Source organism: Eurosta solidaginis, chromosome 4 (genome assembly GCF_040869045.1).
Source record: "Eurosta solidaginis isolate ZX-2024a chromosome 4, ASM4086904v1, whole genome shotgun sequence".
Taxonomy (NCBI): domain Eukaryota; kingdom Metazoa; phylum Arthropoda; class Insecta; order Diptera; family Tephritidae; genus Eurosta; species Eurosta solidaginis.
This window is the reverse complement of record NC_090322.1, coordinates 177,153,528-177,167,474: the sequence shown is the minus strand read 5'-3', so window position 1 is coordinate 177,167,474 and position 13,947 is coordinate 177,153,528.

Below are 13,947 nucleotides of genomic sequence, written 5' to 3'. Positions count from 1 at the left end.
GGGTACGGAAGTCCTGTATCGCCTTCTATGCCCGCAAATCAATGTTTGGTAAGAAATGGGGACTCAAGCCAAGCATGGTACTTTGGATGTACGAGGCGGTGGTGCGATCGGTGCTTACCTATGGTTCCATAGTCTGGTGGGAAGCTCAAAGTAAGAGCTACTATCTCACCAGCCGGGAAAAAGCCCAGCGCACTGCGTGTGTTGGTGCCATAGGGGCCGGACGCACTTGCCCCACAGCTGCTTTAGACCCCATTTTGCACCTGCTTCGGATCAACTTGCATATACTTTGTACATCGTCACAAGCCGCACTGAGACTCAGCGAGTCTGGGTGTTGGGAGGATACTCAGCAAGGGCATAGTAGTATCCTAAATAAACTTCCGGATGGTACATGTAGTACCGGGACAGATTACTACCCTCGCAAACTGAAGTTTGAGTACGGTTGTAATACCACCGTTCCAAGCAGGAACGAGTGGAAGAGAAACCGGGTATAAGGGTCGACGACATGCAAATCTACACTGACGGCTCCAAGATGGAATCGGGAGTGGGGCCGGAGTCTTCTCTGAGTCCCTAGATTTGTCTGCATCATTCAGACTCCCATCGCACTGCAGCGTGTTTCAAGCAGAAATCCTCACGATTTGGCAAGCTTGCAAATCATTGGAGGGCTTGAATGTAGCTGGTAAAGTTTGCATCCTGTCGGATAGCCAAGCAGCGATAAAAGAGCTTTCCTCGCCACACATTAACTCAAAATTGGTGTGGGCTTGTAAGCGACTCATATCCCAGTTATCCACCAATCTAGAACTATGCGTTATCTGGATCCCGGGTCATAGGGGGATAGAGGGTAACGAGAAAGCCGAAGAGCTAGCACGCAGGGCCTCATCGGAGATGAACGAGGAAATAACGAGTGTCGAAGTAGGTATACCCTTAGCAGAAGCCGAGGGGAATATCCAAAGAAAGCACAAACAAAGTGGAATAACATCACCACCTGTGCAATATCAAAATCCATTTGGCCAAAGTATGATGGAAAGAGGACGAGAAGTCTTCTGAACAAGTCCAGGGCTAACACACGCAAACTGATAGCAGTCTGCACCGGTCATTGGGCAGTAGGTACGTATGCGGAAAAGATGGCCATTCCGTATAACGAATACTGCAGAAGCTGCAAAGATCCAAATGCCAGGGAGACAGTAGAACACTTTACGTGTAAATGCCCGGCTCTAGCTAGAGCCCTGCTAAAGTTCCTTGGAATCCCGTTTCTAGAAGACCTCAGAGGGTTATCTGTGATAGCAATCCCGAATACTCTTAATTTTATCAACAACTCTGGCTGATTGTAATACATTGACCGTAACATTCCGTAGTTTTTAGGCGAGTTACATGGCATCAAAACGGCTTTAAATAGCTACTTGGGCGACCAGGGTCGTAGCCATTTCACCTACCTACCTAGTTGAAAGAAAATAAATAAATCACTACAACTACTACTACTTATTCCAGTAATTGTACTTTCATCCAATAAAAAAATTTTCCTCACCCCAAGTTATTATTTCCCTTCATTGCAATAAATTTTTACAAATCTAGAAGTCCACACCAAAACGAAACATTTCTATATGATTTTCATATAAAAAAGTTTTATTTTGGTGTGGACCTCGACAAAATGTGCTAAACCATCACTTAAATATCGGAAGAAAATTTCACCCCAATTACACAAAATAAACTTGCAAGAAATTTAATTGAATAAATGCTGCATATCAAATTTAATTGACAGACTAGAAATTTCTTGAAATCGCCAGCATGCGTCAAATATTGAATTAGGAAATTGGTAGAGGATAAAGAAATCTCACAAATTGTACGTGCAGCAAAACAAGTTAAAATTTACTTTGTATGGCATATTCAGAAAATTATCTACGTACATAAGTGCTATGCGCTTTCGAACGTTCAATGGAGTGACAATAGACGAATGTGTATCCAATCATCATCATGACACAGACAAATTGTGGGCTAAATTAAAAACCCCACCATAGAACAGTACTCGTAGCGCTAGACTTATCAAAAGCCGATGATACATCAACAGCAAGTTATCTGTGTGGTCGGCAGGTATCGATGCAGTTTAGGAACCTAACATCGAAACCCAGAAGAATTTAATAACCACTTGTATATAAACTTTACATAACGATGCTCCCTTCCCTACCAGAAGAAGTTAACACTGTCTCCGACTTCACAATATTGGCAACAAAACCGGACCCATCTCTCAATGCGCTAAACTATAAAATCAACAACTATCTCCCTAGTCTTTCTTGTTTTGCACCACGCAAACACTGTCACCGACCAAATCCGTTCGGACCATATTTACAATGGGGACACGGCGAATGGCGAGCTTATTGAACATTCACGTTAATGGTATTACGCTGCAGACTGTCTTACATCCAAAAATACTACATGTGACGTTCAACCGGGGATTTTATATTGGAGAGCATGCAACCGCAATTGTGCTTAAAGTTTAGAGCGGTAACAAAGTCCTCAAGTCTCTTGCGGGCAGCAATTGGCACTTATCAAGCAATTTACATGCCGCTTCAATACTACGCGTCCCTAATATGGCCGCCGAGCCGAAAAAAACACACTGGATGAAACTGAAGGACTGCAGGATGTCTCCAAAACATCATATACAAAATGAGGGGAGAATATTTCCCCATAAAGGAGAGAAATGAAATGCTGAACAAACAGTTTCTGCTCAATACGCAGAAACCTGGGCATGCCATCGGACCTCTGATTAAAACGGCCCCCTTCCTGGCACTTAAGAGTGCAGTCGTATGAAGAAAACGAGCAGAAAAAGGCTCTCAGGGACATCCACCAGAAAAAGACTATGCCAGGGATAGTCCGGTGAAACCCGTTCTTCAAGACAAATACTCTTAACTCACAGTTGAGAAAAGCAACCTACCCAGGTAGATGCGCGTCATTCTAACTCAACTTCGATCTGGATGCAGTAATAGGTTAAACTCTTACCTATCCAGAATCAATCCTGACATACCCAATGTATGTTCCGCGTATACCGTGTCCCAACATGCCAACAACCATCTTTTCAATTGCAATATGGCACCAACACCCTTATCTGTCTCGGACTCAAGGACTCCCGTTGGTGGATGTTGATGATAATTTGTCAGTGATCGCACCTATGGGATGGGGCAAAGCACTCCTACAACAACAATAATATATAATAAACAAAAAAAAAACATTTCCTATGAAAATAAATATAAGGCCTCAGATAAGACCGCAAATTTACCAAGCTCAACAATTTGAATGCATGCATCTGTAAAATCTGGAACTTTAGTAGGGAATGTGTCGCTCCTCAGCTAGCTGAGCTGAAGCCATTAGCGTGTCAAGGCATGAATACTACTTAGTTTCGGGACGTCTGCAATAGTGGATACAGAAATCGACAACTTTTCGATAAAAATTTGATTACTTTTCCACGAGAAATCAACATATTTTTTATAAGATGTCGATAACTTTACAAAAATTAATCGACATATTTTCAATAACAAATCGATAACTTTTCGATATCAAATTGATTACATTTCTGTAATTAGCTGATGACAATTTGACGACACATAACAAGTGGTGGACTTTCGATTAAAAAATCGATAACGTTTTAATAGCATACCAATGACTTCCGATAAGTAGTCGATAACATTTTAACGACGAATCCATATATTTTCCTTAATAAACCGATAATTCGTCTATAGAAAATCGATAACCTTTCCAACGATAACTTGTCTATACATCATCGATAACATGCCTATAAAAAATCTTTGCATTTCTTTCGTTTCCTTTTCTTTTCTTTTCTTTTCTTTTCTTTTCTTTTCTTTTCTTTTTTTTTCTATTCATTTCTTTTCTTTCCTTTCTTTTGCTTTCCTTCCGTCTTCCCCAGAACCCCCCCCCCCCCCTCCCCCAAGACATCTAGATGTTATTTATATATGTATGAATTAAAATATTATGTTAATAGAAATATATGTATACATTACTTTGTGCTTTTGGAACTGATCAGGTCACTTTAAGGACACTCTAATATAAAAGAAATGTCACATAGGTACGTAATCTACGTTTAGAGTTTCGCACTAAAAACCGAATTGACCCAGTGCAATAGTGACCATGACCATGAAATAACGCATTGTATAAGGACAAAGTAAGAAGACGGGGAGAGAGAGGATTATTTATGCGGCCAAACTCAACCAACGTAAAATCAAATACATCAATATGTCGAAACAACAAAAATGTTAACTTGGCGCCACCAATATGGGAAATAATAATAATTTCCGGAAGGAAACTAACATAACTGGTTTTACAGTCAGCTACAGCACTCGCCACAATACACAACCGTACAACGGACAATTTATTTCATGGATCAGCAACAACCGTAAATGTATGATAGCCTCCTTTACCACATCTTCTTGTCACCACCATCTATTACCACTATCAATGGTTGGTGTTTTGTTAAATCTCATATTTGGTATGTTTGCTATTTGAGTCTTGAGCAGATGCATTTTTCGCATTCACGGTCAATGTGATGTGTTAAATTGCTTGTTTGGAGTAATTTGGTTGTTTGGCTGGTTTGTTGGGATCTTATTGGGCATATGAAAATTGCCAACAACCAAATTATGGTGCTGTGAAAATGGCGCAAGTTTGTTAAAGCGTAAATGGATTTGAATATGGTTATGGTGGAAATTAAATGTTTGAATGGTTGCGTGATAGAGTTTTGATTGAAACAAGTTCATACAAAATGACTGCACAAGTGACCCATATAGAGTTTTCTGCTCATAAGATTTATATTTAGGCATGCATCTTAAAGAGCTCCAAAACAGTGAGAGATTTCACTCCAAGTTCCCCAGTTGGTTGTGCTCCCACCGTACTAATAGATGATGCATGGTATCGATTGAGTGTGTATTTTCTGAGCTTTTTACTGCCACCTCTGACATAGCCGAAATACGTATGGTAGGACCAATGAAGATGCACAGCGTCTCCAAGAAAACTGAGATAGGTTAGCACTCTGGTGGAGTTTATATACAATCTGCTTACGCGTAGGCAGATTAAAACTGAGCTAGGTGGATGCGTGATCCGTAAACCAGTCGGCAGAGGCACTCCGCAGGGCGGCGTACTCTCTCCTCTACTTTGGGTGGTTACCGTCAATCAACTACTACGCCTCATGGAGGCAGAAGGTCACCAAGTGGTCGCGTATGCAGATGACATCTGCGTCACCATGCGGGGGAAATTTCCGCAAACTTTTTGCAACCTAATGGAAGGGGCATTATCCAAAATTTCGCACTGGGTCACAGCCACAGGTTTGAAAGTCAACCCGGATAAACCCGAGCTTGTCCTCTTCACGAGGACGTACAAAGTACCAAACCTAACATCGCCAAGAATTGGGGGTACGTTTTTAGCGTTTAGCGATCAAGTCAAGTATTTGGGAGTCATTCTGGATAGGAAGCTATTATAATAGAGTGACCATATAGTGGAGCGATCCAAGAAGGCAGCAGCAGTGCTGTCCCCTGCATGAGGGCAATTTTCCTGGGGATTCTCCCATAAGGTGACCTACTGAATTTACACAGCCATTGTGCGCCCGATTCTTCTTTATGGAGCCTTGGTCTGGTAGCCTACACTAGCTAAAACTACCTATCTTAAAATGCTTCAAAAGGTGCAACGGAGTTCGGATCTCTGCATCACCACGGCTCTCGGCTCCACTCCGTCTGAAGCACTCAACACAATGCTATACCTTCCACCTCTTGACCTGGTGGCGAAGGAAATAGCGGTCAACGCCGCTCTACGCATAAGGGAAACAGGTCTCTGGTCAAATGGATCTAGTGGACACGCGAAAATCCTGGGCATGAAAGCCCCAGTCCCAATACCGGTACGCACAGACTACTGCACGCCAAAGAACGTCTTCGTTAAAAACTATAGTATATATATACCATCGCGACAAGACTGGAATACCAGACAACATACGGTACCGGGCGGCATCAACATATTCACGGATGGTTCTAAGCTTGACGGGAAGGTGGAGCAGGCCTATTTTCACCGAATCTGGGTCTAGAGGTCTCTTTTCGCCTACCAGATCACTGTAGTGTTTACCAAGCGGAAATGCTGGCAATACACAGGGATGTGAATCATCTCGCGTCTATGCCTAATGATGGTAAACGGGTGTTTTCTCAGACAGCCTGGCCGCATTAAAGGCCCTGGACTCATTCGTTGACAACGCAAAGTCGGTCACTGAATGTCGCAGATCTCTTAACGAGATGGCTTAGCACTTCAGTATCAGCCTTATATGGGTACCTGGGCACAGGGATATTGAAGGCAACTGCAGAGCAGACGAGCTGGCCAGAAGAGGCACCACCGACCATATCCTTCCGGGAAATGATTCGGTAGGTATACCCATGGCCACTTTCAGGCTTCGTGTGAACACAAGCACTATAAGAATTGCAAATGGACTATGGTCGGCCATATCATCGTGTGAGACATCCAGGCTAACCTGGCCCTCATATGATAAGGGGCGCACAAGAGCGCTTCTGATTTTAAACAAATCCGTTCTGTCGTCCCTGATAAGAGTTCTAACAGGGCATTGTTTAATAGGCACGCATGGTGCTAGAATGGGGGTAACGACCTTCGACTATTGCCGCAGCTACAGATGTACAGAAAAGAGGAGAGTGTCCAGCACCTTCTCTGTCATTGTCCAGCGCTTAGTACGCGTAGGTTGGCCATCCTTGGTATACCTTTTCTACATGACCTTGCTGAGGTCTCTATCTATGAAGTCAAGGCTCTAGCAAAATATATAAATTCCACGAAGTGGTTTGACCCACTTTAGGCAGGGTAGGGGTCCTCTTTGATACCGTATAGGTTATTACAATGGGCCCATTGGTGGCCTAAGTACTGAGCTGATACCATAGTATCCAGCTCAGCCCTCGCAACTTAACCTAACCTAGCACTCTGGTGTCGTAATTCGCATATATCTCAAAATCTTAAAAAGTCTTTTCGTATAACATTTCAAAAAAATTCGTAATGTCTTACAGACATGGGCGGATCCAGAGGTCTGATTTTTTCGGTAGTCACAATCAACTTAATCGGTGGTGGCGCCTTGTGATTAGTTTTATATCCTACTTAAGACAACCGGAAAAATCGATAGTCTCAACCGAAAACAACTTTATGTTAGCAGTGCTCATCCATTCATCGGTCTATTCGTTAGCCGTTTTGTCCGTGAGTTAATCATCCCACATTTGTTTTTGTTTTTTTGCAATAAATGTCATTTAAATTGTATTGTAATGAAATTCAACATACTACTTCTTCTGACCGCGACTAATACTCTTGTAAAAAATTAATATTATTTCGAAAGGAAATATAATTATGTGATAATTCAATACTTTACGACATATTTCCGTCATTTATAAGGAAGGCTATACTGTTAAAATTGTATATGATCAACTTCACAAGGTTCACTTAAAAAACGTATTTGACTATCTTGAAAAAAACACGTGCCGATGCCTACTAATGCCCCGCGAATCTTTTGAAAATCTTTGTATTGACTTCAAAAACGGTTGAAGATGTTTTGGTATTATTTATAACCATCTTTTTTTTTTTCAAAATAGAATTTCCCTCGACAAGTCACAAAATCAGTTGATTACCACGCCCACTTTCTATATGAAAATTAAAAAAGAAAACATATATAGAACACACATACAAAATCGAGATCTGTAGTCTCTAACGCTTCTTTCCATGTATTTGGCGATGAAAAAATTTATATTGTTCATAAAAATATTGTAACGAATACTAGCAACACTAAGGGGTACTATCATCTCTAAGCCGATACTGAGCAGTGACTTGTATGCACATAACCAAATTAATCATTATGTCTACACATATGTATGTACGCGCAGCGGAGAAGCAACGCACAACCACATGCATATATCTGAGATACTCCTGAAAGTATGCAATAATTGTGTAAGTTTTACTCACATACACACACGCATGGGCTATGAGAGAAGCTATAAAAACCGTGAATCTGTAGTTATAGATGAGAAATTTATAGATGATAACTAACTAGAATAGCAATAACCAGATTGAAAAACAACAAGGCCGTGGGCGCTGATGTATTGCCTGCGGAGCTATTCAAGTACGGCGGCGAGGAGTTGGTAGGGCGCATGCAGCAACTTCTTAGCAAAATATGGGCGGACGAGTGCACGCCCGACGATTGGAATCTATGTGTTCTTTGCCCAGTCCACAAGAAGGGGGATACTGCAAAATGCACCAACTATCGTGGAATCAGCCTTCTTAATATCGCATATAAGGTCGTTTCAAGTGTATTGTGCGAAATATTGAAGCCCACCGTGAACCGGCTGATTGGACCTTATAAGTGCGGCTTCAGACCTGGTAAATCTACCATCGACCAGATTCTCACAATGCGCCAAATTTTGAAAAAAAAAACCCGCGAAAAGAGAATCGACACACATCACCTCTTCGTCGACTTTAAAGCCGCCTTCGACAGCACGAAAAGGAGCTGCCTATATGCCGCTATGTCTGAATTTGGTTTCCCCGCAAAACTTATACGGCTGTGCAAAATGACGTTGAGCAACACCATCAGCTCAGTCAGAATTGGGAAGGACCTCTCCGAGCCGTTCGAAACTAAACGAGGTTTCAGACAGGGTGACCCCCTATCGTGCGATTTCTTTAATTTGATGCTGGAGAAAATTATACTAGCTGCAGATCTTAACCGCACTGGAACAATATACTATAAAAGCGTGCAATTACTGGCATATGCTGATGACATTGATATCATCGGCCTAACACCCGCGCTGTTAGTTCTGCTTACTCCAAACTGGAAAAAGAAGCGGTAAAGATGGGTTTGATGGTGAATGAGGACAAAACGAAGTACCTGCTGTCATCTAGCAAAGAGTCAGCGCATACGCGCCTTGACAAGCACGCTACTGTTGGCAGCCATAATTTCGAAATAGTAAAAGACTTCGTTTATTTGGGAACCAGCATCAACACTAGCAACAACATCAGCACTGAAATCCAGCGAAGAATCAATCTTGCCAATAAATGCTACTTTGGACTAGGTAGGCAATTGAAAAGTAAAGTCCTCTCTCGGCGAACGAAAATCATACTCTACAAGTCACTTATCGTACCCGTCCTGCTATATGGGGCAGAAGCATGGACCATGACAACAGCAGATGAAGCGGCTTTGGGAGTGTTCAAGAGAAAAGTTCTTCGAAATATTTATGGACCTCTACGCGTTGGCGTTGGCGAGTACCGAAAAAGATTTAATGATGAGCTGTACGAGCTATACGCAGACATCAACATAGTCCAGCGAATTAAAACGCAGCGGCTGCGCTGGCTAGGCCATGTTATGCGAATGAATGATGATGCTCCGGCCAAGAAAGTGTTTCTATCGGAACCCGCCTATGGAAGCAGAGGTAGAGGGCGGCCCCCACTCCGTTAGAAGGACCAGGTGGAAAACGATTTAAACTCCCTTGGTGTGACCAATTGGCGCCGGTTTGCGGAGCGAAGGAGCGACTGGCGCGCCTTGTTGGACGGCCATAACCGTTTAGACGGTTAAGCGCCAATTAAGTAAGTAAGTAACTAACTAGTAAATTTTGGAAATAGAAACGCCTAGAAGTATGGAACGAAGAAATCGCAGAGTATAAAAGGCAGCAACAGTAGAGGCACGACAATCAGTTTGATTAAGCACGCTATCTGTCGAGCAATAGAAATGTTATTTTGAAAGTAGTCTAATAAAGGCCATTTTGCATTATTGAATAGTGGAGTTATTTATTCAAGAGTTTAGTGATTCGAACATTAGTAGAACGAAAATTCGGCGAAAGACGGAAGGTTTCAAACCCGAGTAAAATTTCAGCCAGAACCAAAGGGCGATCTGGTAACCAATATTCTGAGGGTGCTTAGATCTTAGAAGGAAGTCATCTACGTCCACTTAAACGGAGGCAGCACCCACCGATGTTGATATTGTTAAACCCGATCTTCACAATAATTTCTACTGGGACATTACACGTTTGGTACGGGACAAATCGTACACACTTTTTTCATTTTTAAGCATTAACTAAAGAAAAACTATAACTCTCTCGGAAGTTTTTAGTGCATTGGGATTGTATGGTACATGTGATGAATTTCATATCAAAACCGATATGCATTGAACCCGACCCCCTCAGATTTTGATCACATTTTGCATACAGGTACACTTTACCTATCCAAACACAGCCTCATTTTAAGAAATTGCATTTTTGAAAAATTGTGGGCGTAGCAAGGTGTCAAAGTTGTGAAAAATTACGGTAATAGGAACTTTTGATCTTGTACCATTGGAATGGTATTCAGATCGACTTTCGAAAACACACACTGAAAAAAATGTTTAATACACTGAACACATTTTTTTTCTAAAATAAAATTTTAAACTTGAAAAAAACTTCAAAGGCCAAGCGTTTAAAAAAAAATAATTTACTTAAAATTTAAAAAAAAAGGAAAGAAAACGCCGTTTTAGTTTTTGGATATGATTCAAGGTTCGATTCGAGCTCAAGGTCAGAACAATAATTTTTTCCCTAATGATAATTATTGTTATTTTTTAATTTTTCTAAATTTGAAAAATTTTATTTTTGTTTTTGGAATAGTAAGTAGAAAATTTTTCAGACAACCTGCCATGGCTGCGCAGATAGATCCATTTCGAAGGGTGCTAAGCCTTCATCTTCAGTACGCTTTAGGCATGCTGCGCTAACCATTTAGCTATACAGAGGTGGTTTGTTTGACTGGCAAATTTGCTACTTCTATTCCTTTTTACCAACTATATTTATTCAGTGTTGCGCCATCTGGTGCAAATCACTGATAATGCTGGATTTTTGTTTTTTTGTCAATTACTTTGTTTGACATTCCCAAGTGCTCATGGCTTATTAACAATTGTTTTTGTTTTTATCGGCCTATTGATAAATGATTCAAGGTTCGATTCGAGCTCAAGGCCAGAACAATAATTTTTTCCCTAATTATAATTATTGTTATTTTTTAATTTTTCTAAATTTGAAAAATTTTATTTTTGTTTTTGGAATAGTAAGTAGAAAATTTTTCAGACAACCTGCCATAGCAATTGTTTTTGGATATGTTATATATATTAAACAGACCTTTCTAATAAAAATCTTAGCCTCTGAATTTTTTTCCAAGTTTAAAATTTTATTTTTGAAACCAAAAATTGTTCAGTGTAATAAAATTTTTGTTGCAATATATGTTTTCAAAATCCGATTTGAATAAGTTTCCAATGGTACTAAGGTCTTTGAAATCGGTTGAGCCATTCCGTATTTATCACAATTTTTCAAAAATGCAATATCTAAAAACGAGGTGGTGTTTGTATACATAAAGTAAGTGTACCTCTATGCAAAATTTCATCAAACTCTGAGGGGGTCGGGTTCAAAATGTGCCTTTTTTTCTAGGTTTTGATATGAAATTCATCATCTATAAATCTTATAAAATAAAGTCGCCAAATGCCATGTATGCACATAACTTCACACAGAATGCTCCGATTTTAAAACGGTTTTTTGCATTTGAAAGCTTAGCTACGTGAGATGGTACAGTTGATATAATTTGAAGGTATATATTAAAGGGGCGTGGCGAATTGCCAAAACGTAGTAAAAAATCATAAAATTTTTGTTTACACAGCTATAACTCATAAACGGATGGATGGATTTAAAAAATTCTACTTTTCAGTAAAACTTTGAAATATTTACCTTCGATCTGCATCAAAAAAATACTTGATTCCTTTCTTATATCAGCCAAATTGTTTAAACAAAAGTAACTTTTCTATCAAAAAATACGTATGTGTGTTTGTTCGCTGTGAACTGTCCGCGCTAATTGCTTTTGAGTGAGGCTTGATGCGACACATACATACTTACATATATAGCATTCGTTGCGTTATTTAACTTCGGGCGTACGTTTATAGGTATGTATGGATATACATCACTACATAGTATAAAACAAAGTCGCTTTTTCTGTCCCTATATCCCTTTGAATGCTTAAACCTTTAAAAATACGCATCGGATTTTGATGCGCTTTTTTAATAGATAAAGAGTGATTGAAGAGGAAGGAACAGATGAACATATTTCGCTAAAAATTGGTGCAGGGGTAGCTTAGAACCAGGAGACAGGCATAGGCTAATTTTTATCCCGTTTTGGATAGGGTCTTGAGATTAAAACGTGGACCTTGGTAATCCAGGGATATGTTTGTACAATATGGGTATCGAATGTAAGCTGTTTATGAGTACTTTGATACGGGGTATTTTTCGTACCCGCGGGTAACTAGGGTCTTGAGATATAAGCGAAAACGTGGACGCGGGTACCCCTAGAATGCGTTTATAGAACATGGATAACGAATGAAAACTGTTGATGCGTGCTTTAGTACAGGGTAGTTTTCATACCTATTGGTGACCAGAGTCTCGAGATTGAGGCCAAAACGTGGACCCGGGTTCCCCTAGAAAGTGTTTATACAATATGGATAACAAATGAAAGCTGTTGATGAGTGCTTTAGTACAGGGTAGTTTTCATACCTATTTGTGAAGGGTCTCGAGATATAGGCCAAAACATGAATCAGGGTAACACTAAGATGTGTTTTCACATTATGGGTATCAAATTGAAGCTGTTGATGAGTGCGTTAGTACAGAGTAATTTTTATACCGCTGGGTGACTAGGGTCTCAAGATATGGGCAAAACCTGGACCCAGATACCCCTAGAATGTGTGTGTAATATGGATATCAAATGAAAGTTGTGGCTGAGAGCTTTAAAGTAATTTTCATTTTGATATTCGATTTAGTTGCATTAACCTGGCAAAACTGATAAATGTGCATGCGAAGCCGAAATAAAGACATGAATTAATAATACCCACATACCTATTTACATACGTCCTATTCGATTTGCCTGACAATAAGGGATGAAGAAGAACGGGAAAAACTTTAGAGAAGAGAAAAGAGAGAAGGAGAAGGAGAATGGGAAAGAGATAGAGTGAGACGAAAATAGAGATAGATGAAGCGAAAAGACGGAGGGAAGAGTGAATAAAAGGATTAAGAAAAAGTGAGGAGGGGGGATAAGGTTAGACGGAAAAACTTATTAAAATGTATGGAGATAGACCAAATTTAGGGCAGAACAACGTCCGACGGGTCTGCTAGTGTTTAAATAAAAATAGAAACCCGCTTTTGAAATATTTGTATAAGTGTGTGAAAAATCGCAAAAAGGTATGAGACACCCGTCAGTCAGGAGAAACTTAAGTGAAACTAAAATAAAACAAACAAACAAAAAAAATACATTTTGAAGTATTTGTATCAAGGTTTGTTAAAAAAACCAAACGCAATTTAAATACGTTTGTTCAAAAAAAAATATTAAAATAAATAAATACGGAACACATGTGCATTTCACTCCTCACTTTCAATTTCCCCTATACTACACATCGTAGCGTGCCCCACCTCCTCCAAAAATCCTAGGTTCAAGCCCCGGCCAAAGCAACTTCAAAAATTTAGAAACAACTTTTTTCAATTAAAAAACTTTTTCTAAGCGGAGTCACCCCTCGACAGTCATTTCGAGTGTATTTTTACCATTGAAAATTTCTCAGTGCAAATCCATCTGTCATGCAAATGCCGTCGGAATCGGCGTAAAATATTTTTCATGGTATCTCATTGACCCTGCGCGAGCTCAATAAGATCTTCTTTTTAAATTAGTTAATTCAATTTTGTATTATCTTTTAGAATTGCTTTAGTTAGGTAGAAGCACTTTTGCTTTTGAATAAGTAAATTTATAATTTTACTATAGCCCTGCAGTCAAACCAACTAGTTGTATACTAGAAGAATACTAGTTTGCCAAAAATCCCAACTAGTATGTGTTTTGTCTTTTTTCCATATTAGCAACTGGTATTTTTAACATGGCGATGTCCTACGAAATATCGATT